At 43.1% G+C, this 26,345-nt stretch overlaps 1 protein-coding gene across 1 annotated transcript in view; it reads left to right on the top strand.

Annotated features, from left to right (window-relative positions):
• The window catches only part of CDH13 (cadherin 13), a 1,041,327-nt gene that overhangs the window by 655,433 nt on the left and 359,549 nt on the right, over window positions 1–26,345 (top strand). The window lies entirely within an intron of this gene.

Here is a 26,345-nt window from a genome sequence, read left to right as displayed (position 1 = left end):
CCATATTAAGAGTATCACGTTTGCCATGTCTAGATTAGGCCAAAACGAACAAGTTAAGAGAGTCATTCAGCAGGCCAGACAGGAGCTGGAAGTCCAGGAACTGCTTCAACTGGTTTTTTCTCCTTCCGCCAAATTGATGGACTGTATCAATAACATGTAGATACATGAGGCGCTGGAAGCGTCGTCATGGTAACCTGCTTAGACTACCAGATTAATCGTATTCAAGGCGCCTAAAACCTCCCTTCAGCTTCAAGGAGCTGGGTCTCTATGCACTTCGTCAGATCCCGGGAGGCAGGAGCCCCCTCTCCCTTCTGGGATTTGAGTGCATTCCGTAAAGCAGAGAGGGCATTTGGGGGGGAGGGTGGAGGCTAGAGGCTAGAGGAGTAATAACAGGCCTGGAGAGATGGAGAGTGGGCAGGAGAAGGTGGGGCAGACCTTCCCTGTGGCACTGCTGAGTGGGCTGCTTTTGATGGTGAGACCGCTTCTGGTGAAAGAGACCCTGGAATTTGGGTTTGCTGTTTCCAGAAATTTTCTTAAACAAGCTGCCGGGCAGAACAAGTTAGGAGAACTGATGGGGAAGGCTGTTAAAGAGGCTGGAGTTTGAGCAGAGCAGAAAACGATCCCCGGTTTCCATCTGTGGTACCCCCGCCCAGTAGTGAGTGCCTAGAATCCCAGATGGGCCAGAAAAGTGTTCTAAATGTAAATGACATGGTTACATTTGAGGCGGCTGTGAGCATGTGCATGTCTTTGTATATTATGTGTGTATATGATTAGACGATGTCCAATTTTCCTCCTACTGCGCCCTTCCTTAAAGTTTCAGAAAGAATTTCAAATTTCACTGCCTTATATACATGTCATATTTTCAAAGAAAAATGGAATCCTTTATGCACATTGAATTTCTTATAGCACAAAGCAGTTCAGTTGGAGGGGAGGACGCATCTCCAGCAAAAATAAACCACCTCAAACTTCTATTTATGATTGGTATTATCCTATGAAAATACATAAAGACTCAGATGTCTGCATGGAGTAGTTTCTTCCAGCTATGCAGAATTTGGCCTGAGTCATTGTTTTCTTCTTCAGCACCCTCTGGATTCGACTATAAAGCAGGAATTGAAATGGAGTCAGTCAAACTGGGGCCAAGAATGTAGAAATGTGGAAAACTTTTAGAGGAAAAATCACTTAGATCACTTGGCACCCTGTAAGACAGCTAAGACAGAGGCCCCCGAAGCATCTACGGGGAGAGTAGGGATCTGGGAAAGGAGATGGCATCTCGTTTCCAATTCCCCTCCCCAACCTAAGCCGTTTATAAGTTATAACAACAAACCCCGACTCGCTATAAAAATGATCACCACTCCTATTTCCATAAAGCCCTGTTCATTGGCGGCTCATAGAATCCTCTGTGTTCTGGACGTTGTACCAGAGCCCTGTTACAGAGTGGGATGCTGACCCCGGAAAGAGTTCAATGACTTGACCCAGTTCATACAAATAATAGATGGGGACACTGTTCAGGACTCAGCCTGTATCTTCTATCTTCAAATCACGTGCTCTTTCAGTGGTTCCACACACTTCATGGTGAAAACAGCCGACACACTCCAGTAGCGTTTAGCTGAGCACTTACTGTGTGCTGAGAACTTTATGTACACTATATTGTTTCCTGCAGTATCCAACTTCTACCCTCAGAGGTGGGTATCCCTCTCTCCGTCATACAGGTGAGAAAATTGAACCTCGAAGAGATCTGAGAATTTGCCCAAAGTCACACAGCTGGTGGACGAGCCAGACTCAGTGTCCGTGTCTCTGGCTTCAAGGCACAGGCTCTTTCCCACATACTGTGTTGGAGTCAGCCACCTTCCCTCACACTCTTCACCATGGATTCTTTGCAGGCCCAGCTGGGGGAAGTGTTTACACAGTTCTATTAGATGAACTGATTTAGCTCCTGACAGAAAGTGACCAGCTCTTCTGACCAAATAGCCGGGCTCATTGAATCACTTTTCATTTAATGTGAGCTGTTGCTCAGTCTCTAAGGTTAAACAGAGGTAAACATTGGGGCCCTTGTCATCACTCATATCACTTTCTTCTGAGTCCACATAACGAGAGCCAGCTTCATGGTGTGTGACCTGTACAGCCTCATAGAGCCCCATGCTCAGAAGGGCCCCACGTTTGGTTTAATGCTCTGCTGTCACCGTATTAAAATTCTTAATAATTGTTGAGCAAGGGGCCTTGCATTTTCATTGTGCACTGAGCCCTGCAGATTACGTAGCTGGTCTTGTGCACAGCACTGTGGCCTAGAGCTGGGTTTGATGCTCCGCTCAGCTCGTTAACAAGTGAGACCTTGGGCAAGTTACTGAACCTTCTAGAAGGCTCAATCGCTTGGTCTGTAGATGATGTGGGTGTATAAAAGTACCTGCCCTAGAGAAAAATATGCAAGGATGAAATGAGACATTGTGCTTCACTCAACACTTAGAACATAATAAATGTTCAAGAAATGACAATGTGCAGTCATGAGCCACATAACGACATTTCAGTCAACAACGGACTGTGTATACGATGGTGGTCCCATAAGATTAGCCTAGGTGTGTAGCAGGCTATACCATCTAGGTTTGTGTAAGTACTGTAGGGGAGGAAGAAATTTTCGTCTACCCTTCTAGATTCTCCTGGCTAGTCTAAGAGTTAAATTGGCATGAGACAGATTAACAGGAGAAAATCAAACAAAAGTTTAATGACTTGTATACGGGGGAGAAACCCAGGAAAATCAAGTAACTCACCAAAATGGCCGAAGACCTCATCTTAAATACCATCCTCAGCTAAAGACAAAAGATATTGGGGCTGGGGAGAGTCCTGAACCTCAAAACAAAGGAAGACAATTCATAGGTAGGTGAAAAGGAGCAAACGTTTGGAAAACAAGTGTTTGGCCACACAGAAATAGAGGAACACAGAGGGGTGCCCAACAAGCAGGCTTTTCCAGGTTCCTCCCTGTCTGCCACCTAGTTTATGTTATACTAGAGTGAGAGCTCCCTTCCTGAGACAGGTTTTTTTAATCTGAATTCTTTTAGGGAGTTAAGAGGGAGGCAACAAGTAAAACTTTCTGAGTCTTCTGTTTCTTAAAAATAATCATCCTAAAATAATCCTCATGTTAAAGAGACACATTTTGGGGTGGCAAATTTTGTTCCCCTTCAGTACACTCTGTGACGTTCACACAACAATGAGATCGCCTTAACAACACATTTCTCAGAACGTATCCCCATTGTTAAGCGATGTATGACTGTATTGTTAACACTGCAATTATTCTTACTATTATGGCAGCGTGCCCTTTAGGGAAGGTAAGGCAAAGAGACATGCAGTTTGTATGAAGGAACATTCATCTCCCAACAAACCAAGTATCACGTTCCAGTGTACCCGGATGCCATTAGCACCAATCCATCATGGAGGAAGGTCACCCATATTTATCTCTATGTGCAGACAGGAGACCATTTCCAGCTGCTCAGCACTAAATTTCAGGGTATTGTTTTGGGGAATCATTACCGGATGAAGGAAGATCAACAGAAAATAATGGTGTTTGAACTTTGCAGATTATGAGCTGTTCCTTTTGTGGAGTCACAGGGCATTTATTTATGGGACCTAAGCCCAGGCCCTGGCTGCTCCATGGGGCCAGCCAGATCTCTGTGTGAGTCTGGTGTTTTCTGAATGCCCAAGGCATGCCAAGACCTCATGAGTAGGGGACAGAGGGCTGAGACCCTTGGAGTTCCTGGAGGATACACATGCCAGGGCCCCACAGTGCCTGGTGGCACCAACTCCCCAGTGTTTTACCACCAGTAGTCCTCTGGGCACCTTTGCAAAGGACTTCTCATGAGGAATGGGGTGCAGGGTTTCCTCCAGAAGCAGACACTGAGGTGAGGTTTGAGGGCATGTGGTTTACCTGAGAGGTGCAGGATACCAGGTGCTACAGGAAAGGGAATCCAGCACCTCCAGGTGCCACACTAAGCCAGCAACCAGAGTGCACACACAGTAGAGTTACCCCAACCCAGGGGCCACGGAGGTAGGGTATTCATCCCACCATGCCCACCAGACACTGGGTAAGAGCTGTCCCCAGAAGGACTTTAATTCCCAGGCACTTTCAGTTCCAGCAGCTCAGGGGCAGCCTTCCAACAAGACACAGGAGCTGGCAATTGGGGTGGCCTCAGCTTTGAGCTTCCCTCCATGCTTTTGGCCACCCTGAATGTCAGCAGGGGCAGCTGGAAGACTGGCGCCCACCCCTGGATGGGGGGGCAGCTTTGACAGATATCAGGGGAGGGAGGTGATGGGAGGAATATCCTAGTCCCCAAACTGCATGACTGAGAAAGATGAAGGCGATGTTGACCTTTCTCTTTAAATAGGGATCGGGACATAGAGGTGCATGTTCTGACTCATAAGAGACACCCATTGCTTAGCTGTGTGCTGATACTTCTTCTTGAGCAGCTCAAGAGAAGCTAAGATGAGTGGCTAAATCCTTATCTTCTAACTTCTGAGAGGCCAAGGACTCTTGCCCTCTCTAGCTTCCTTTATTTTTTTCCATCCAATATTTTTATTGAGCATCTATTCTGTGCCAGCACTATTCTAAGCTCTGGGGGTACACCTGCCAGATCCTGTTCATTCCCTCCTGGTGTACAGAGCCAAGCGGGCAGACTGGCAACAAATCATTAAGACTTGAAATGTACTTAGTGCTACAATGTAGCCATTCAGGATGCTTTTCCCAGGTTGGTGGGAATCTGCTCTCCCTGAAGAGGGGATGTGAGGAGAGTAGGGGTTTCCGTCTTTTGTTTTTCCACTAGGATTCACCTGAGTTTCTGTTCTTCAAGACTCGGTTACTTTAATTTTTAAACAAGTCTTACCATGCTAGACATGAGGAAAAACAGCCGACCAAGTGGCCTTTGAGACAAATGGCTGTGTCCTGAGAGCTCAGCTTTGCTTGGCAGTTGCTATTTTCCAAAACAGCGTGGGCTAAATAAAGATGGTTCTGATATTTGATAGCCAGTGTTTGAAACCTTGTCAGCCTCAGTCCTCAGTTTGTTGCTATGACCTGGTGGTAAAGTCCCTTTTCCAGTCACCTGTTGCTTGCTGCAGTAACTACAATGTGGCTTTTGAGTCCAGCAACTGTACAGGTTTCCTTCGCTGGTATTTTTAGACTTGGACGTTGTAGGTTCTTCTATTCTCAACTATCCCGGCCAATCCCATGGGCTTCTGGATTATTGGGCATGTGGCTATTTTGGTTTTTGTTTGTTAGTTTTCTTAAGTAGATATATTTCTTTTAAAAATAAAGCAACTCAGCTTTCTTTCAGCTTTTTTTAAGTGAAAAAGTGCAATCACCCTCAGGTCTCCCATCCAGAGAAAACCACAGTTGCCATCTTGGTAAGCATAGTTCCAGGGCGGTCTCTGGGCATCTCTATACACAGGGATGCACATACACAATTTTACAGAAATGGAGCTCCACGTGCCTTGCTGTAGCATACTTTCTTTACTCTGCAGGTTCCTCTGGACATTTTTGTAAATCAATAAATATCAAGCTACATCACTGTTTTAAACAGCTGGACCTACCATCATCTAGTTAGCCAATCCCCTATTGATTTAAGTTGTTTCCACTTTTCCATACTTATTATCAATTCTATAGGGGAGAACACATCTTTTCCTACTTGCATGACAATTTCTTTAGGATAAATACATACAAGTGGGATGGATGGAATAGAGGATATGCTTATTACGTTTTGATATATATTGGGATGGTGCTTCTAATCAGGGGATTATATTCGTATCTTGGCTCAGCTCGTGCATCAGGATAAAACAATAGTCTTTCTTTTCACATATGAATGCACTGGTGGACATTTTTGTCTATATCCAAGTTTTTGTGGTCATTTTACTGACTTTATCTGTAGACTGTAAACTGCCTTGCTCTAGAATTCTCCCTGGATTTTGTGTTCGAGGAAGAGGACTGAAATTGTTGATCCTGATCTCTATCCTGGAGGCATCATTGGAGTCTTAGCTGAGGGATGTTGCCCAGGAACAGCTGTCATTAACGTGCTTCAGTGTCGTGCAGATTGGATTAGACAGCACTTGAATTATGGTACAAATCACTCTAGTGCAGTTGACCATAAAACAAAATTCATGAAAGAGTTGCATAATCCAATCAAGGACATCTTCCCAAAGGGAAAATTCCAGAAACAAAACATATCAAAAGTGTTGAGTTCTCTGAAGTTTGCCAGCTACTCAAGAAAATGAATCTCTGCCAAGTTTCTCCTAACCACATCTGGGGGTCCCCAGGTGATGTCTCACAGGGGCTTCCAACCAAGCCAATCAACAACCTTGTCACAGCCACTAGGTTTGTCCCTCATTTATACCCCGGCCCCTCTCTGATGGACACTGTTGCATGTATCAGGACCATTGAAGCTGGCCCACTGGAGCCCTCGAGATACTATAGGGGTTGGTGAGACAGGGGAGAATGCCTGGCCCCTTTGTTCTGTGAAAAGAAGAGAATACCCAACTATTAAAACTGTGTGTCTTATCTTTAATGTGGGTAACTGAAAAGGGCTCCTCTCATTTTCCTCCATAACCCTCTCTCCACCTGAATTCATATACGAGTCCATGGGGTTGGAGACTAGTCCAGGAGGTGTTAGTGCTACAGATGAGGAAAACAGAGTGGTGGATCCACAATGGCATTAAACAGTTATAGTTTCAGGGAAGCCCTTATTTCAAGTCAGTTCCTGATAACCATTTCATTCAGCAAAATCATTTAACAAATACTTATTGGCCAGCTTCCATGAGCCAGAGAATGTTCTAGGTGCTGGAGATGTAACTGTGGCCAAGACCCTCTAGGACTCTACTCCTGAGACGTTTGCATTTTACTGAGAGGAGAAAGATAATTAACAATGAAATGAATAAACAAGATCATTTAAGTCTTTTGGATGATCAAATGACAATGAAGTCAAGGAAGGCTTCTCGAAGGAGGTGTCTAAGCTGAGATCAGTGAGAATGAAGGAGCTCACCACGTAAGGGTATCGAGCAAGGACATTCCAGGCAGAGGGATCAGAAAGTGCAAAGGTCTGAGGCAGGAATGAGTGGATGGAGGGACAGAGAAGAACTCAGCATGGTGGGAGAATGTCAGTAAGAAGAAGAGTGCCAGTGAGTTCAAGCAGAGAGGCCAGCGCAAGATCATTGGGAACAGAAGTCAGCAAGCTATGGGCCATGGGCCAGATCTGTCCCACTCTGTCTTTTTTTTAATAAAGTTAATAAAGTTTTATTGGAACACAGCCATGCCCATTCATTTAAGCATTGACTGTAGCTGTTTTCGTGTGATGCTGGTCGAGTTGTGTCATTGGGACCGAGACCATGTGTCCCACAAAGCCAAAAATATATACTACCTAAAATATATATTTTTATTATAATTTTAATATATATATATATATATATTTAACCTGGTCCTTTACAGAAAAAGTTTGCAGACCCCTGGTTTAGGGGCTCCATAATTTTTTATTGTATTTTAAATTTAGTAGGAAGCCTTTGGCTGGTTTAAGCAGCAGAGTGGTAAAACCTGATTTTACTGTTAAAAGTTGACTTGTGCTCTTCAATGGAGACTAGAATAGGGCTATTTCAGGATTCCAGGTGTGAGAGTCCTGTCGCCTTGTTGGGATGGTGACTGTGGAGGTGGAGAGAAGAGGTCACATAAGATGTTTGTGGTGAGCCCACGATGGATGGGGGAATACTAAATATTGACTCATTTTATGGTTCCGGATTATTGTACCTGGCGCCATCTATATGGGATTATGGTAATACTGTAAACCTTAATAGGTTTATAAATTTTCCTCAAGTATGAACTGGATTTTACCTTCACTTTTCTTTCTAAGCATAAGCTTAAACCCAGGGGACCAGGTTGTCTTCTCTTCATCCTCAATTTTCAGCATTTAGCAGACTCCCAGGCACATGGTAACCACTCAATAAATTCCGTTCACTGAGCAAATGGCCCCAAATGGCTGAAAGTATGAATCAATATAGAGGTCCCTTTTTATTTGATTTTTAAATGTGTTGTCTTGATCGGCAATTTAGTCATTCCTTCCACAAAGATCTCTGGAGTGCCTGTTACGTACCAGACATGCTACTGCTCAGTGAGGATGAGGTCTGGGGGAGGCATGAAACAGGGTGTGCAGAGTAGTGGGGAAGGCAGACAATAAATGCATCCTGGGCCTGTCGCTGCTGCACAGCAGAAAGACGGGAGTCCGCTGGCTGGTCTCACTAGGATTGAGGGAAGGGGATGGTGTCTGTCCCCGGGGAATGCAGCAGTAATAATCACCAGTACATTTCTTCTACTACTGGGTGCTGGCCCAGGGTCTATACCTATCTTTTGATGAAATCCTTACAGCTGAGGAAACAGAAGCTCAGGGAGTTTAGATTACCTCCCCAAAGTCACACAGCTGGTGAGTGATAAAGCTGGGATTCAAACTCAGACTACCCTCTGTGCACTTTCATTTCCCCTCATCTACAACACCCACTTTAACCACTTCACCATGAAAATTGTAAGATCAACCCGCACCAGCCTCCCTGAGTCTAGAGAGCATTTCCTTATATGCATGCATGTGCATGTGTGCATATGTATATATATTTGTGTGGGTGTGTATAAGTGTGTAGGTATGCACGTGTGTGAGTGTAGATAAGAGAGAGGAGGAAGGAGGGAGAAAGGGAACACTACTAACCTTCTTTAGTCACTTTATTACAGCCTAGCCTTTCAGGTCACTCCATGTAGCCATAGTTCCCAGCGGTGGCCTTCCTTCTTAAATAGAGCCCGATTCTCCCCCTAGCGGTAGTTAGGGAGACGCTCAAGGAGGACTCTTCCCGGAGATTCATAAGGCATACTGGGCCATCAATCAAGACACTCTACCAGTGTCAGTTAGAAAAGATTTACAATCAGCAGAGAGCTTGATAAACCAGCTCTGACTGCAGCACCGTTGCACTAAGAATACCGTCCCTTCTGAGGGCACGTCTAGAACAGCTGCTTCCATCCGTCTATACAAATACCCTTGAATCCCCTCAGCCTTAATATACGGACAGTATACTAAAGGAAGCCCTGAGTCATTTATGTATAGAGCCACCTCCCTTCTTAAGTAAATGGAAGAGATTCAATATTCTAAGTTCAATGGGAAAAGGGCATATAAAATCTCTTTCAAATACATGTTTTATAAAATATAGGTCATGAATTGAGTTTTCCAGTATCAAAGAAAAAAATTTAATAGACTTACAGCTTTCTTGCTTTAATTATGGCTGCATTTTTTTTTTAAACCAAGCATAGTACCCAAAGCTATTTCATTATTCAGAAGACTGGCTCTTTTTGAAAGATTTCTCAAAAGTTAGTTTTGGGGAATTTTCCATGTTTTCCTCTTGGTCTGGTTTTCTACTTTGGTTTAGCGTGATGTAGTTTTTATGTGTTGTAGTTGCTGTGTTTGTGGTTAAGACAGGATTGCTAACACAGACACGGTCTCTGTGGGAAGGGTAGGGCAGGGCTCCTGTTTCAGGAGTTGGCCTCCACATCCTCAGGAAAGGTCTGCTTTCAGAATGACGGGGCACCTCACAGGCCTATCCCTTTGGCCATCAAAACCGGACTCTATGAGATGCTTGTCGTCTGTTCCTCTGCTTTTCGTCTCACTTCTGCAATTTCACCCTCTCTCTTTCTGAGGAAGGTCTGTGCTTGTTGGCTCACACCAAAGTCACAAGCCACGGTTAGAGTGATGACTTGAATAGTAACCTAGATATGTGAAATTAGGTCAATCAAGTTCTGTCTGTGTGATGCATGATTCAAAAATGGCTGGGTGGATTTCGACTAGTTGTGGAAAGTATGTTTGACATGGTTTAACTTGAAATGTTGACCCATGAAACTAAAACAGAGACAACCCAAGGCACCACGCTGTTGCTGGCAGAGAGGTGTGTTGTATGGGTTCAGTCACCTTGGAGTGTGGTTCAGCTGTGGATGATTTGGCCCTCTGGAGACACGTGGTTGCCCCACGGGAAGAGAGGAGGGTGCAGCTGGCATCTAGTGGGTAGAGGCCATATATTACAATGCACAGGACAGCCCCCACAACAAAGGGTTATTGGCTCAAAATGTCAATAATGCCAAGGCTGAGAAATCCTGCCCTAGATGGAGAAAATGAAGAATTTCAGATATGAAGCCCAAATCTAAAGTCTGGAGAAGAGTGTAGGCCTTGGTTGGTACCTCTTTCCAGTGAGCTCTGGGATGAGTGATGGCAAGAACCTACTCCTCTAAGGATGGTTGGTTAGCATCTAGCTAATGTCACCAGTGAGCACTTCGTGAGCAGGAGCTGGTGCTGAGCCGTATGCTAAGGGATTCCTATGCATTATCTCATTGATTCACCGCAGGAATCCTAGGAGATGCTATAATCATCTCCATGTTTCCAGGCAAGACGCTGAAGCTTAAAGAAGTTAGAAAACAACTTGTCTAGGAGAAAGAGACCTCTTCCTCAATATCTGTTCTGTTCTCCTTCAGTGACAGACTCCAACATACTGCAGTGATACACACATACAAACTATCTTGCCTCGCCTCTGGTGCAGCTAGATGCGGCCACGTGATGAAGCACTGGCCAGCGAGCGATAGCAGGTGCTGTGTTAAACTTCCGGGATGACTTGGGAGCCAAGTCAGCTGGGAAGAACCCCCTTTTGTTCTCCTCCTTCCACCTATTTCTTATCGCTGCCTGGAATGAGGATATGATGGCTAGAGCTCAAGCAGCCACAGTGCTTTGTAAGGTGGCTTTGAGGACGGAAACCGTGTCCTAGGAAGGTGGTACAAAAGATAGAAAGAGACTAGATTCTGTTGCCTGTGGAATGTCACGCTAACCCTGGACTGCCTCTCTCCAGAATGATTTCACATAAGACAGTAATGAACTTCTATCTTATTTAACTCACTGTTACATTGGGCTCTCTGGATTCATAGGCAAATCTAATAACATCTGACATATCTAGGGTCACTCAACCAGTAAGAATTATGGCCCAGACAATTTGACTCCAAGCCATGCTTTTTAACTGCTATGCTATGCTGCCAAAGACATTCAAACCCACTTACTCCTCTGAATGCATTTCAAGCCACCAGTTTTTGTATGGTAATCAGAAAATTGAGCTTTTATTGGAGAAAAATGGTCTTTGTCTCCTCCATTATCTTAGAGTTCTTTCCAGAAAGCATTCTGAGGTCTCTTTGTCATTAGATATTTTTATTAGATTAAAAACGTACTCAATGCCTTATGATGGAAACTTTCTTAGCATAGTGGTTTTGATTCCCTCCTATCACTGTAATTTCAGATTATAGTCCAGAAGAGATTATCTGAAAATACTCCAATAATGAATGTCATCGTGTGGCTGCCATTTGCGTCAATGTGCTGGCCTCATGTCCCATCCCAAGGACTAGCGAAGGAGGGGAAATATATGGGGAATGTTAAGAGGGCTCTAGAAGGTTTTCAGAGAATATTAATTTTTTTTCTTGCCAGCTAGTCAGCTGGAAATGGGTCATGAGAATGTACCTGTCAGTTCATCAGGGAGATCAATATGTCCTGACAGGTGCACAGCGCAAGGGTTGAGACCACTGGCTCCTGCGCCCGAAAGACCTGGTTTTCAGTTACGTTTCCACTACTAATTAGAAGACCTTGAACACGTTGTTTACCTCTCTGAGCTTGGGTAACTCCTATGCAAAATGAGGATAATGATAATGCCCCCAAAGTGCGGCTGTGAGGGTTCAATGAGAAAATGAATATGAGCTTTGAGAATCATGCCTGACAAAATACTATATGCACCATAAATATTAGCGGCAACTGACTGCTTTTATTTCCCAAGGTAATAGACTCAAGAGCATCATAGTGCTGTCACCCAGCATCTTGCAGGAGAGGGAGGAGCTAGCAGACCAGCAAAGCTGAATTCCAATCCTGGCTCCATCTCTTATCAGCTAGGCTAATTTGAGCCTTTATTTCCTCATTGGTGATAATCCACTGTGGCGGCATTTTGTATGAGTTTGAATCAGGCAAATTTGAAATGATGCAACATTGCAATATGAAAATATTAACAAAATCTCATCTGTGCACAAATTTGTAAACAATGTGATCTCCCAGATTTTAAGCATTTATCAAGAATTACATAATTTTAAAGTGACTGGCAGAGTTTTCTCTCTCTCTCTATATATATATATACATGTATATGTATTATGCATATATATATATCAAATTTAATGAAATATAATTCACATACCATACAATTCACTGATTCACCCATTTAAAGTGTACAATTCAGTAGTTTTTGGTATATTCATAGAGTTGTACAATTATCACCACAATCAATTTTAGATCATTCCCATCGTCCCCAAAGGAAAACCTGTACCCATTAGAAGTCATTTCCCATTCCCCCCAAACTTCCCAGCCCTAGGCAACCGCAAATCTACTCTCTGCCTCTGTAGTGATCCCTATTCTGGACACGTCACATAAATGAAATCACACAATACGTGATGTGTTGTGACCAGATTCTTTCACGCAGCATAATATTTTCAATGTTTGTCTGTGTTGCATGTAGCAGGTATTAGTATTTCATTCCTTTTTATTGCTGAAGACAATTGATTTTTAAAGAAATCTGCTCTTGCCACTGTTGATGCTGCTTTAGCTCGTAGAGATGGATAGTCCCCATTCTTTGTCAAGATTAGTCTTGAATTATGCACATTCTGAATTATTTGAGATATTTGAGAATGTGTCCCTTACATAAAGTGTATCTGTTCTCTACTTACCTTGCAGTTTTGTTATAGAATTAAACGAGATAATACGTGTAAGTCATGGCAAAAGGCCCCAATATATGGCGGCCCCTCCAGAAATGGTCCCTTCCTTGTTTTGGTTTGTTTGATTCTTTCATAGCACATCTATTTGCATCTGCTTTTATATTTCCCTCACCCTAAGGCATGTCCATCAATAAAGATTCGAGTTGATTAAGTAAAAGAATTACTAGTAAGTGTTTTCTCAGGAGTTTGCTTACCAGGTATCCCAAAAACGCTTTTTGAAAAAAAAAATCCAGTTTGGAAATGCACCAATGGTTCAAGTTAGATACCCGCTCAGAAATTTCCGCCAGTACCCATATATTCACAAAGTAATCTGAGACATTCACTTTGTCAGCCTGAGTATGTTGCTATCATGGCAGTGTTATCCTTAGGTCTACCAGCTTTAATGAAACACGACTTTTGAAAGCAGCCATCCTATGATCTTTCCTGACATATTTCAGCAAAGTGTGTGTGTGAAAGACATTCAGCCATCCTCCGTCCTTTGCCATCGCCCTTTGCCCTAGGCAATTAGGTATCATGTCAAACAGTCATTTCTGCCCTTTCAGCAAGCCATCGCGGCTTGCCTTATAGGTGAGAGACATCGGGATGGCTACTTTCAAATTCATCGGCCCGCTTCATCCTCCCAATGATGCTGAGTATTATTATCTCCATGTTTCAGATAAGAAAACATAAGCTCAGAGAGGTTGGCACAGATAACCAGAGGAGAAACTATGTGAGTCTAGGTCTGCCTGACCGCAAATCCAAGGAGACTGCACCTCTTCTGTGTCGGTGTGTGTTGATTACTCCTTAGTATGCCAGCTTGTCCTCCGCCATAAGACTTATTTACCCTTAGTCAGTGGTCTCTGAGGTAAGCATTCAGTGCTGTTCCCCAGCCAAGGCTGTGCATCTAAATAGGAAACGTTTATTTTATTGCTCATGGGAGATGCAGCAGGCAAGCAACAAGAATGGCAGTGTGATTCCAGCTGAGAGTCTGCAGGCTGAGAAGCTGCTCGAACTCGTGCCTGTCCGTGGGGATTTTTCCTTACGGCATGAGACAGTCCAGCCGTGCTTGGTCCTAATTGCAACTTAAAGGGTAAGGTCAAGCTACATTACAAAAGAGCAAACACCACCAGAAGAAAAATTTCTAGAGTTAGAGAAACTGTAACCAGGGATCTAGAGATTACATTCCCCTATTAAAGTATCAGTCAGGAATGCTTTCTGCTGCAGGTAACAAAATAGCAATTAAAGGGGCTTAAACAGCTCACGTGATTTTTCACATGTTTCCAGAACTGAGAGGTGGGCGGCAGCTGTTTGTGCTTCAGTGACCTGACAGTCAGCATCCCTGTGACTCTTTGGCCTTTCTCTCATGGCTATAAGACTTGTCAAAGCTCTAAGCATCACGGCTATATTTACGTTCAAGGGAAAAGGAGGCAATATCTATGCGTTTCATTAGGAATGCAAAGTCTTGACCACAAGCCCTCAATGGTCTTTCATTAACAACCTTCTGAGCAGAACTGTGTTGTGTGGTTACCCCAGCTGCAAGAGAAACCACGCATAAACCAGGATTTATATACGTGTGTGTGTGCGTGTGTGTGTGTGTACATGCACGCATGGTGAGCTAGGGAGGAGCGGATTGGGAATAGATTTGGGATTAGCCAGTGACTGGTCCCCCCACCCCACCCAAAGGTTAAGTAAGAGATTTACTTAACTTTTAAAAGGTTAAAATGCAGGAGAAACCAGCATTTTTCTAAGATTTTGTTACATGTTTGAGAATTAGTTGGAGGAGAGGGCATCACTAAAAGGAATTCTTCATTAAATAAATGAAGGAAACGAAGTCAGCTAGTTTCTTTACTGCTTAAGTTCTCAGAGACTTCAAGATACTAATGGTCATGCCAATCTCCAAGATGATGCGGCACCAGAGATTCTGTTACAAACAGGATGTTCTGTGAGCCTGGCACAGAGGAGACAGTAGATACGTTGGAAAGGCAGCTGCCTATTGAACTGCTGGATCAAGGTGAGATACCTGAGTCGGCACGCTGCCCTCCACAGAGGAGCAGTAGGAGTCCCAGGTCGAGTGTGAGATGTTCTGAGAGCAAGATGACGAACAGCAGAGAGGGTTACAGGGCATCAGGCAGACTTCTGACCTTGGGAATGTCAGGACGGGCAGCGGAGGGAGGGGAGCTTGTGAGTAACTTGAGCGTGGGGACCACACCGTTAATACTTCTTGACTCACTCCCTCCACACTCACCCCCCGCCCCCCAGATAGAGCTAGCCTCTTTCATAAAGCCAATACTCAAAGAATAAAAACTTTGCTGAATGAACTAAAATGTTACGTAAACGCTAACCCAAGAATTTTGGAGTTTCATTGGTTTTGGAGGTTCATCCCTTCTCAGGAAGACCAACCCTTTGTCCAGGTGCTTGGTGGGAAATTGACCATCCAGGATCCTGAAGGTGGACATAACAAGGCCAAATGAAACATGACAGACAATTTCTCTGTCCATAGATCTAACCAGACTGTTGGTAGCTATGTTTTGGCTCTCCAGGTAGTCTCTGTCTCACCTCCCCTTTACTAGTAAGTGCCTAGATTTGCTGTAACTACATCATGCAGGGTATGGAGCTATGAGTTTCATGCTCATTGCATCATTTCAGTCTTGCATTACCCCTAAAGATAGATAAAGGAAATCTCATTTGCAGATAAGGTCCTGGAACTTAGTAGGCAGGCAACTTACCGGAATCTCACAACTTCCCTCCATATCTTCCCTTAAGCCATGTGAATGCATCACCTGGATACTCCAGGATAATCTCCCCGTTTTAATGTCAGCTGACTAGTAACCTAACTACATTGGCGATGTCTCTTAGGCAACATAACCACGGGAGTAAGACCAGGGAGTGGAGATCATGGGGCCAAAAGTATAAAATAGAGTATCTCAGTGAAAATTGCTACCCAAGATGGAAGAGGTGACTTTAAACTCAAAAGTGGAGCCAGAACTTCAGTTAGCTGGATTAGCCTAGGGACCAGTGAAAGTAGGGTGACAATTTTGGACTTTCTTTTACGGATGTTTGTATTAGTAAAGATTCTCCAGAAAAACAGAACCAATGGGATAGATATATATATCTAAAATAAGGAATTGGCTCACACAGTTGCAGAGGCTGAGAAGTCCCAAGACCTGCAGTCGACAAGCTGGAGACCCAGGAGAGCTGCTGGTGTAATTCCAGTCCAAATGCCAGCAGCCTCGAGATCCAAGAAGAGCCAATGCTTCAGTTCGAGTCTGAAGGCAGGAAAGACCAGTGTCCCAGCTCAAAGCAGTCAAACAGGAAGAGTTCCCTCTTACTCTACCTTTCTGTTCTAGTTAGGTCTTCAACTGATTGGATGAGGCCCACCCACTCTGTGGAGGGCAATCTTCTTCACTAAGTCTATCGATACAAATGTTAGTCTCATCCAGAAACACTCTAACAGACATGCTCAGAACAATGTTTGACCAAACGTCTGGGCACCCTGTGGCCCAGTCACACTGACACATAAAATTTTCCATCACAGTGTTGCAGGCAGAATTTTGGCCCCATGATCTCTACCCTCTGGTCTTACTCCTGTGATTATGTTACCTAAGAGACATTGCCAATGTAATTAAGGTTACTAATCAGCTGACATTAAAATAGAGAGATTATCCTGGATTATCCACGTGGACCCAAATAGTCACATGAGCACTTAAAACAGAAGAACAAGGCAGGAGAGTAAGAGAGATGCAGCAGAAGAGGAAAGTTAGAGAGACGAGACAGAAGTTACTTCAGAGAGTTTCAAATCCTGAGAAGGACTCAACCTGTTGGCTTGAAGATGGAGTTGGGCCATAAGGGAAACGTGAGAAGGAAATCCATTCTGCCAACATCCTGAATAAACTCGGAAAGGATGTTTCCCCAGAGCCTTCTGTAAGGACCCCAGCCCTGCCAACACCTTGATTTCAGCCTTGTGAGACCCTAAGCAGGAAACCCAGAGGAGCCCCACTGCGCCCAGACTTCAGACCCGCACATACTGGGAGATGATAAGTGGGTGTTCTTGTAAGCCACTAAGTTGGTGGCAATTTGTTACAGAAGAAATAGAAAACTAATACAGTATGTGGCTTGCATTCCCTTACACACCAGTTACCAGTGAAGTTGCTTTTCCTAAGAATGAAAACTAAAATAGTCAACCAAATAACAGAAATGAGAAACACACCAACTTATAAACTGTTTAACAGCAGTCAAAAGTTCAATTTCAAATGAATTACCAACTCATAATTTTCAGGTATTCCCAATACCAACATCGTTCTTAAATTAAAGTGGCATCAGAAACAATTTCCAGGACATGTTTAGCAGCACATCCTAATGAAGCTCCTGTAATTATGAATTCTTTTGATATTCATGTGATGCCACTAATTACGGTGAACTCTGTTTTGAAGAGGTCACGCTGACTGCATTAAGGAGCTTTATGGACAAGTCCCCAGGCCCGTTCGGCTTTCAGGGGTAACATTACCACTTGCCACAATTCACCTCACTTTCCTAGAGTAGACGTCTTGCACGAGATGCTGGAATTTGAAGAAGAAACAACACTGACAAAACATCATCCCTGCTATTGGACAAACTGCTATCATTAATGAAATTCAACAAAACCTTAGTTGACTTAACAGCATAGCACTCAGTGATCTAAGGATTGTGCAGCTTTTCAATGTCTCCCTCGATATTCTCCAGCAGAATGCACATGGAATCCATGTGTTGGAAGTAACTCTTCCTGATAGGCCCCTTATCAAACTTGTTTAGGAATATAACCTCTCCTCGTCTGTCTTCCATTCCAGAATTCTTAGGATATCTGAATCGTGAAACAAAAAAAGGTCACAGCATGACCTTCTTGGAAGTGCTCAATATATAGGCATAATCCAAAAGACACATAAACAAATACACCTTTACTTAGCGCATATTATATGCAAGTTACATTGCTCGTCTTTGGCCAATGGCATCCTTAATCGTTACAACCCTCTTTCTTTTCTTTTTCTATATATAACAGCTTTATAGCAATATAATTCACATAGTATACAATTCACCCATTTAAAGTGTACACTTCAAAGTTTTGTGTTATATTCATAAAGTTTTGCAATCATTACCACAATCCATTTTAGAACATTTTCATCACCCCCAAAAGAAACTCTATACTCATTAGCACTCACTTCTCATTTCTCCTCAAACTCTCCCAGCCCTAGGCAACCACTAACCTACTTTCTGTCCTATGGATTTGACTATGCTGTCCATTTCATATAAATGGAATCACACAATATGTGGCCTTTCGTGTCTGGCATCTTTCACTTAGTGTAATACTTTCAAGATTCATCCATGCTGTAGCATTTGTCAGCACTTCACTCCTTTTTATTGCTGAATATTCCATTGTATGATTATTTTATTTACATTTTTACATTATTATTTTATTTATCTTTTCGTAAGTTGATGGACATTGAGTTATTACTAATTTGGGCTATTATGAATAATGCTGCTATGAACATTCGTGTACAAGTTTTTATGGGGAAATGTTTTCATTTCTCTTGGGTTTATACTTAGGAAGAGAATGGCTAGGTCATAAGGTAACTCTGTGTTAACCTTTTGAGAAACTGCAAAACTGTTTTCTGAAGCAGCTGTATCTTTTTACATTCCCACTAGCAGTGTATGAGACTTCAAGTTTCTCCACTCTTCACCAATACTTATTATTATCTTTTATTATAACCATCCTAGTGTATGTAAAGTAGTGTCTCAGTGTGGTTTTGATTTGCATTTCTTTTTCAGGATTGTTTTGGCTATTCTGAGTCCTTTGTATTTCCATACGAATTTTAGAACCAACCTGTCAATTTCTGCACAAAACAAAAAGGTGGCTGGGATTTTCACAGGCATTGTGTTGAACCTGGTGATCAGTTTAAGGAGTATTGCCATCCTAACAATATTGAGTCTTCCAATCCATGAACATAGGATGTCTTTCCATTTACTTAAATTTTTAATTTCTTTCAACAATGTTTTATAGTTTTAGTATACCAGGCTTGCGTGTCCTTTGTTGAATTTATTCCTAAATATTTTAATTTTTGATGCTATTGTAAAATAACTTATTTTATTAATTTAATATTTGGATTGTTCAGTGCCATTTTATAGAAATACAACTGATTCTTTTTTATTGAGATATAATTGACATGTAACATTATATAAGTTTAAGATGTACAATGTGTTGATTTAATACATTTAAATATTGCAATATGACTTCCACCATAGGATTAGCTAACACTTCTATCACGTCACATGATTATCATTGCTTTTTTGTGGTGAGAACATTTAAGATCTAGTCTCTTAGTAACTTTTAAGTATACAATACAGTATCGTTGACCCACAGCCCCTGGTAACCACCATTCCACTCTCTGTTTCTAAGAGTTCAGCTTTTTTAGATTCCACATGTAAGTATATTGATTATGTACCCTACGAACTTGCTGAAAGTCATCTTTTAACATAGATATCATTACGCTTATTTTATAGGTTCAGTGACTTGCTCATTTCTCATAGTATAGCTGCCTGAGCCCAACGCTCACATCCTGTTTCCTATACCTTCATAATACTACAAGTATTTGTGTATGAGACACATAGGAAACTGAACACTTTACAAATTAATGCAGTATTGCCCCAAATCCTCATTGTATTTGGGTTTACCTTTCCTACATGTTAACTAATTAGAGAAAGAACATGATTGTTTCCTTTTAGTCATAACTTAGGGTGTGTCTTTCACTCCTGAACCATCTTCTATCGCTCAGCCATCACTGAATTGTTCACCATTAATTCCAGTGTTGTTTTTTTCTTAAACATTTGAAAATTGACTCATTTCCTAATGGCAGTGTCTTCCCAGCAACAATGCCACTTGTATCTTCCTGAACACACCACCTCTCATCATTCCTGATGCTAAAATATAGGCACTTAGTCCCTGACCTGTGTCTCCCATTTCAGAGTGACTGCAGAATCCCTTCTGGTCTTTTTTTGTTTGTTTGTTTGGTGAGGAAGATTTGCCCCTGAGCCAACATCCATTGCCAATCCTCCTCTTTTTTCTGAGGAAGATTAACCCTGAGCTAACATCTGTGCCCGTCTTCTTCTACTTTACATGGGACGCCGCCACAGCATGGCTTCTTGAGTGGTGCGTAAGTCCCCGCCCAGGATCCAAACCCGCAAACTCCGTGCCGAAGCAGCAGAAGGCACGAAGTTAAGCACTACTCCACCGGGCCGGCCCTGAGTCCCTTCTAGTCTTGATGCCTCTCCTCTCCACCTATAGACCCCTTCTCTAAGGGCACGTCCCATGACCTACACCAGTGTCCTTTCTCTAGAAGCAGTAGCCACCCCACAGAGCCTCACGTGTGCACCTGCCATACATGTGTGACGTCTAATGTGGAACCAAAGTCAGAGTGACAGGGTCTCAAGTGTGGTTCCGTGGGGGATCTGTGTCTACACCCCACGCCCTGCTGTCGGTCTTGCCCTCTACTTCGAGAACACAGTGGAGCCCGTTGGGGATGATCTGCACAAACTTGGATCTCTTCTGCCTGTGGTTCTCTGTATTGCCAACATCTCTTGTCTCTCAGATAACTCAGGGAGAAAGCCTCCCTCTTCCTTTTTTAATTCCCATATTTTAATTCTATATTCTGTTGACTTTCCCACGGCCCCGCTCCTTTGATTATCACCCTCTCCTTCTCGCATCTTCAGCCACATTCTCCATCATTTCTCTCCCTTCAGTGGACAAACGTATCCGGGTCTCCCGATCCTAGTAAGAGAACCCTCCCCATCTCACTTTATTTTCCTTGCATGCTACCTACTATATACTCTTTTTCTCTTTCCTGTCACAGAAATACTTTCTGAAAATACAGTCTTTCTTAATGTAAGCATTGCATACTTCTGCCAATGTAAAAGATAATTTTAGGTGGCAGAGTGATGAAGTTTTATTATTTTAATTGTTATTTATTTTGATGTATAATTAAACAATACCTAGTACGTCATTCCCATGATTTTATTCATATCATTGCTTAGAATTGGGTTAAATTTTAAAGATAAATTTAAAGTACATTGAAAAATAAATGGGGTACCTATTTATTAATAGGTAGTATTCACTTATGATAAAGTCCCTGATGGACTGAAACGTGGGGAACCTTTGTGTGGTAGAAGAGGAACTTTAAAGATGGGCAGCCCTCAGAAAGGACAGCGCTCCACAATTCTCCTCTGGGTGACTGTGGGAAAGTTAGTCTCCTGCAAACCTACATTGCGAGAAGGCTGTGATGATGAGAGCTAATGTGTCTAAAGGGACAGGCACGTTGTCCAGACAAAAAGTAGGTGTTCAATAAATGGTATCTAATTGCTGCATATGCACAGGGAAGACTTCGGGGAAGGTAGGATGCCCCAGTATCTAGGCTATTCAGGTCCACCTAAGTGGATGTTCAGCAGATGTTTACTGAATTGAAGCATCATCATCAACAGCATTTATTGGGTACTCACTATGGGTTTTCACCTACATGGCTCACTCGTTTACCCTTTGCAACAGCCTTATAAGGGAGGTTCTATTACATCCCCACTTTATAGATGGGAACATCGAGCCTTGGGAGGGGAGGTATTTTATTAGTCACTCGACTAGTAAAAGGCAAAGCAGAGATTCAAACCCAAGCAGTCTGGTTTCACAGTCAGCTCTCACACCCACTGTGTTATAGGTCAAATCATGAAGGTTCTAGTCTATGTGCTATGCTACTTGGCATGAGAACTTTGTTTTCCCCGTGCCATTCTTCCAAATTCAGTGCGTGAAATATTTATGCAGAATTCTTCATGAGCCAGGTCTACTCTAGACATAGAAGATACAGGAAGACTTAACTCACCTCTGCTTTCTGGAGAGAACCACACAGACAAGGAAAGGAGGCAGACAAGTAATGGCATTAAACTGTGCTTTCATACAAAGAGTCTTCACTGCCTATTAATACGGACCCAGAGAAGCCAAGCAATGGACATTTTGCAAGGTCAAATGGACTCTTTATAAAAGATCAACAGAAATATTATAGAAATAAAAAACTAAAATCATTTTCCCTAAATAGTTTGTTGTCATAGTAATAAAATTGATCATCTACATCATCAATTTTAATGTTGGCTTTGACAACTTTTCCAGGATCAAAGTTTGCGAGTATTTGGGAATTTCCATGATATTGAGCAAATATCTGAAAAATGATATTGAAAATGTTTGCTGTGTGTAACAGCATCTCAATGAGACATAGATGGCACATTCAAATTAGGACAGTTGTAGGAGGGCCTATTTCACATAGGCCTATTTAAAAGGGGAATTTCAAGGGGTAGGAGTGTAACTCCAAACTAGTGAGAATGGATCTGTTATCATCCCTAGCCCTGGGGAATGAGGGAGCGCTTCAGGCCTGGAAGGAGAGAGTTGTGTAGAGAGGGCCACTTGGAAGGAGCGGAGACCTTCAGCATTGGATACGACCAACCCAAGGCAACCCAGAAGACAGGAACCCACGGGAATAAACACCCTGACCCACTCAACTCCCACATCTCTGATCTCCAACAGGAAGTCAGAGGCTTGTGGGGGTCCATTCAGGCCAGCCTTCAAGGACAGAGAGAAGGGTGGGGAAGGATGAGGTGTACATGCTATAGAGTCAAGCTAAAGATATTCCATACACAGTGTAAACCTTCTGGCATGTTCTTGCTGCTGTTCCCTAAAGCAAAGACTAGGCTGACATACTTTGATGGAGAAAAGCCTTAATCCAACCCCTGGTCTGCAAATTCAGGAATTTTGGAACAATCAACAGTATGCCACAGATGTATTTAAACATAATTACATTTTACTCAAGGTACAGGGTTTCTTTGTATCCATTTAATCACTGTGAATGAACAACTGTGTAACCTTTGAGAAGATTCCCAGCCATATTCCATTGGTTTCTAAACTCTTAGATACTTGCTTTTGACAAAGTGAAGAGTGTTATTTATTTTTTATTCATGCCTTTAAAGAAACCACGTTCTCTTTTCTGACAAAGTCAACTATCAGTCTATATGCTGCTATGTTCACTAATATTTTTACTAAACAATGTAATATCTACGAGGAAGATAGTTCCCAAACTGGAGTTTTCCTGGGTTGTGCATTTTGCGTTGTCAAGGTGTAAAGAACATCTGAGTTGGAACCCATACCCCCTTCAGGATATGAGAGGATCCAGGGCAGTGAATTGTTTCAAAGTAGAAGAAGTTTAATGAATACACCTTGGACCATGTGTTCCTCCATTAGCATTTGTTATTACAAAACCATTAGTCTGTCTCCGGATGCTTTCCCACACACCTGATGGCGTCGAGGAATGACAGGTCTCTCATTAAGGGTGCATAATGTCTTGCCTCCTGCTCCTTTCAAACTCCAACTCATCCTAGTGTAAACGTAATGCTTCCACGAGAGCCTGCTGCAAACCAGCTGGATCCTGTTGAGAAGATCTACTTTCTGCCATATCTCCACGTGGGCAGCATGGATATACGTATAATATATATGGATTTGACTCTGCAAAGAGTTTTAGTCAACTCTTTCTTTAATAACCATAGGAATTTCACATCCAAGAAATTCTGAAAATGATGCAATGATATAATGCAGCAGCAACTTAATTTGCTAGGTAGAGATTAAGAGCTGACAAATTCCCTCTCTTTAAGTTCCTTTAATGCCATCTATGCAAGTCAGAGCATTCCACATATTCCCCAGCGTCCCAGCTGATTTGCTAAAAATGGTCTCACTGTACTGCTATGAGACATGCAATGAGCTAGGCAAAGCTGTTTAGTTACTGTGATCTATTTACATTACATAGAAGGCTGGTTAATTAGAAATAAGCATGTTTCTTAATTAAGGAACAAATTAATTTTTAAAGAAGTGCTGAGACCCCCTTGGGTTACAGCAGATAAGGGATTGAGCACATGGTCTGTGGTTGTCTGTATAATTCTTTGCAAGGAGGGTCTGAAATGTGCAGTGACACATACAACAGTAACTTTGGCACCACATATTTGTGGGTTAAAAATTGTAGTCACTCCATTAACTGTGAGGAATATCTGTTGTGAGTGAGGAACTGTGCCCTGGGAACCCAAAGATGAGTACGACAAAGTCAGGTTAATGGACCTCTGGCAAAATGGAGGAAACAGGCTCATATATCCAATACTTGACAAAAGATGCTAAATGCTGGAAGAGAGATGAGTGAAATACCCCAGGAAAACATTGAGAACAAAGCAAGCTGATGGGGTTGGGGTGGAGGGCAGAAAAGAGATCTAGAAAGCTCCCAGGTAGAAGGTGATGGCTCATCTGAGTCTTGAGAGATGAGCAGGAATCTCCTGTAGATAACATGGGGAAGCTTGTTCCAGAAGAAGGAACATATGTGCAAAGACCTAAAAGAGAAAGGCATGATCTGGGAACACAGGTAGAGAGGGTGTGACTTGGGCATAGGCTGTGGGGATGCCAGGGACTAGAAAAGGGATGGAAAGGCCCATATGATCCAGGTGATGACAAGAGGCAGGCATCATGAGCAGTGGGCATGTTTGGACCCCTTTGGTTCCTAGTGACAAAAAAGTAGCCTCAGTGAGTTTAAGCAGGGAGAGGATTGTATTGGCTCATCCTGTAAAAAGCCAAAGGGGACTTCAGGAATGGCTGTATCTAGGTGCTCTAATTATGTTGTCAGAAATATTTTTCACTCTATTCCTAGGCAACACTTTTCTCAGTGTTAGCTTTCTCCAGGTGATAGCAAACAACAGTGGCCAACTGGGATTTTCCCTGCTACCTTAGCAACTCCAGCTGCCCCTCATACTTTATGAAAGAACTGTTTACATATAATTGCATTTAAAGTCCTAGATGTGACTCCTGTTGGCCCAGTTTAAGTTGTGTGCCCATCTCTGAAATGATCAATGTGTGCACAGGTGTGGATGATTCCAAGTTGCCAGGTCTGAGTCATATGCCCACACCTAGAGCCAGAAGTGGGGGAAAGGTGATGTCAGCCCTGTCTGAACTACAAGGACTAAGAGGGGAAAAGGGGTGGTCACCCAAAGGAAAACCAGAAAGCTGTCACCCAAACCGAGGGGAACAGATGCAGGGCATAAAAAGAAATAGATGACCACTACAAGGAAGAGCCAGCCCTGGGGGTCTAGTGGTTAAGATTCGGCACTCTCACCACTGCAGCTAGGGTTCGTTTCCCGGTCAGGGAACCACACCACCCATCTGTTGGTGGCTGTCTTACTGTGGCAGCTCTGTGTTACTGTGATGCTGAAAGGTATGCCACCAGTATTTCAAATACCAGCAGGGTCACCCGTGGTGGACAGGTGTCAGCAGAGCTACCAGACTGAGACAGACTAGCAAAAAGGACCTGGTTACCCACTTCCGAAAAAAACTGGCCATGACAACCCTATGAACAGCAGCAGAGCATTGTCTGATACAGCACCGGAGGGTGAGAGGATGGTGCAAAAAAGACCAAGCAGGGCTCCGCTCTGCTGTCCACAGGGTCACTAGGAGTCAGAATCGATTCAACAGCACTAACCAAAAACACAAAGTCTAGATGAGAGCTCTTGATGAGTTTCAAATAGAAACATGATATGGACATATTTGCATTGGAAAAATTATTCTGGCTGCAGTGTGAAGAATGTGGAACAGAGAAGAGGTGGACACTGGGTGGGCAGTTAGAGTGATGACAGGGCCTGGTCCAAGGTAGTCGTGGTAGAGATGGTGAGAGTGAGGCACATACTGCAGAGATTTAGGGGATGGAAGAGATGGACTTGGGAGTCTCTGGTGGATTATAAATGGCCACAAATTCTTGAGGGTCTGTGTCCCCTCACTTTGAATGTAGGTGGGCTCCGTGACTGCTTTGACCAATGGAATACGGAGGGAATGATACTCTGTCGGTTGCTGAGTCTAGGCCTTAAGAGATGGCAGATTACATTTACTGTCTCTCATAACACTCTGGTGGAAGCCAGCACCAGATAAGAAGTCTGGCTTTCTGGAGACTATTCTTCTTGGAGAAGCTCAGGTCATATGGGAGGCTTTGAAGTATGAGAAGCTATGTGGAGAGAGAGGCCAAGGGCAGCGAGGTGCCAGCCACGCAAATACAGGAGCCATCTTGGGAGAGTCTCCACCCCCAGCTGACCCCACATGGATCTGAGATGAACCACCCAGCTGAGCCCTTCCTGAATTCCGACCCACAGAATCATAAACAAAATAAAATGGTTACTTTAAGTCACTAAGTTTGGGAGGTTTTATTTTGTTCCGTGGCACTAAATGACCAGAACAGGAACTGAATTAAACATGAGAAAGAGGGAAGGGTCGGTGTCACCAAGTAACAGTAAGCTCTGCCGCAAATTTGAACAAGCGCCAAGACAGACCGTTAGGCCACTCGTCTAGCCCACCCTGCCCTGTGTTCCGAGGAAGGCTGGGCCACCCCTTCCTCTCCTTGCTGACTCCCAAAGCCTGTCTCTGCCTGTGGCTGTAAATTACAGGCAGCCTGCAGTTTCTTCCTCC

This window comes from Ceratotherium simum, chromosome 30 (genome assembly GCF_057802395.1).
Source record: "Ceratotherium simum simum isolate JZ-2026a chromosome 30, ASM5780239v1, whole genome shotgun sequence".
Lineage (NCBI taxonomy): Eukaryota > Metazoa > Chordata > Mammalia > Perissodactyla > Rhinocerotidae > Ceratotherium > Ceratotherium simum.
This window is presented reverse-complemented; position numbering and strand designations above follow the sequence as displayed.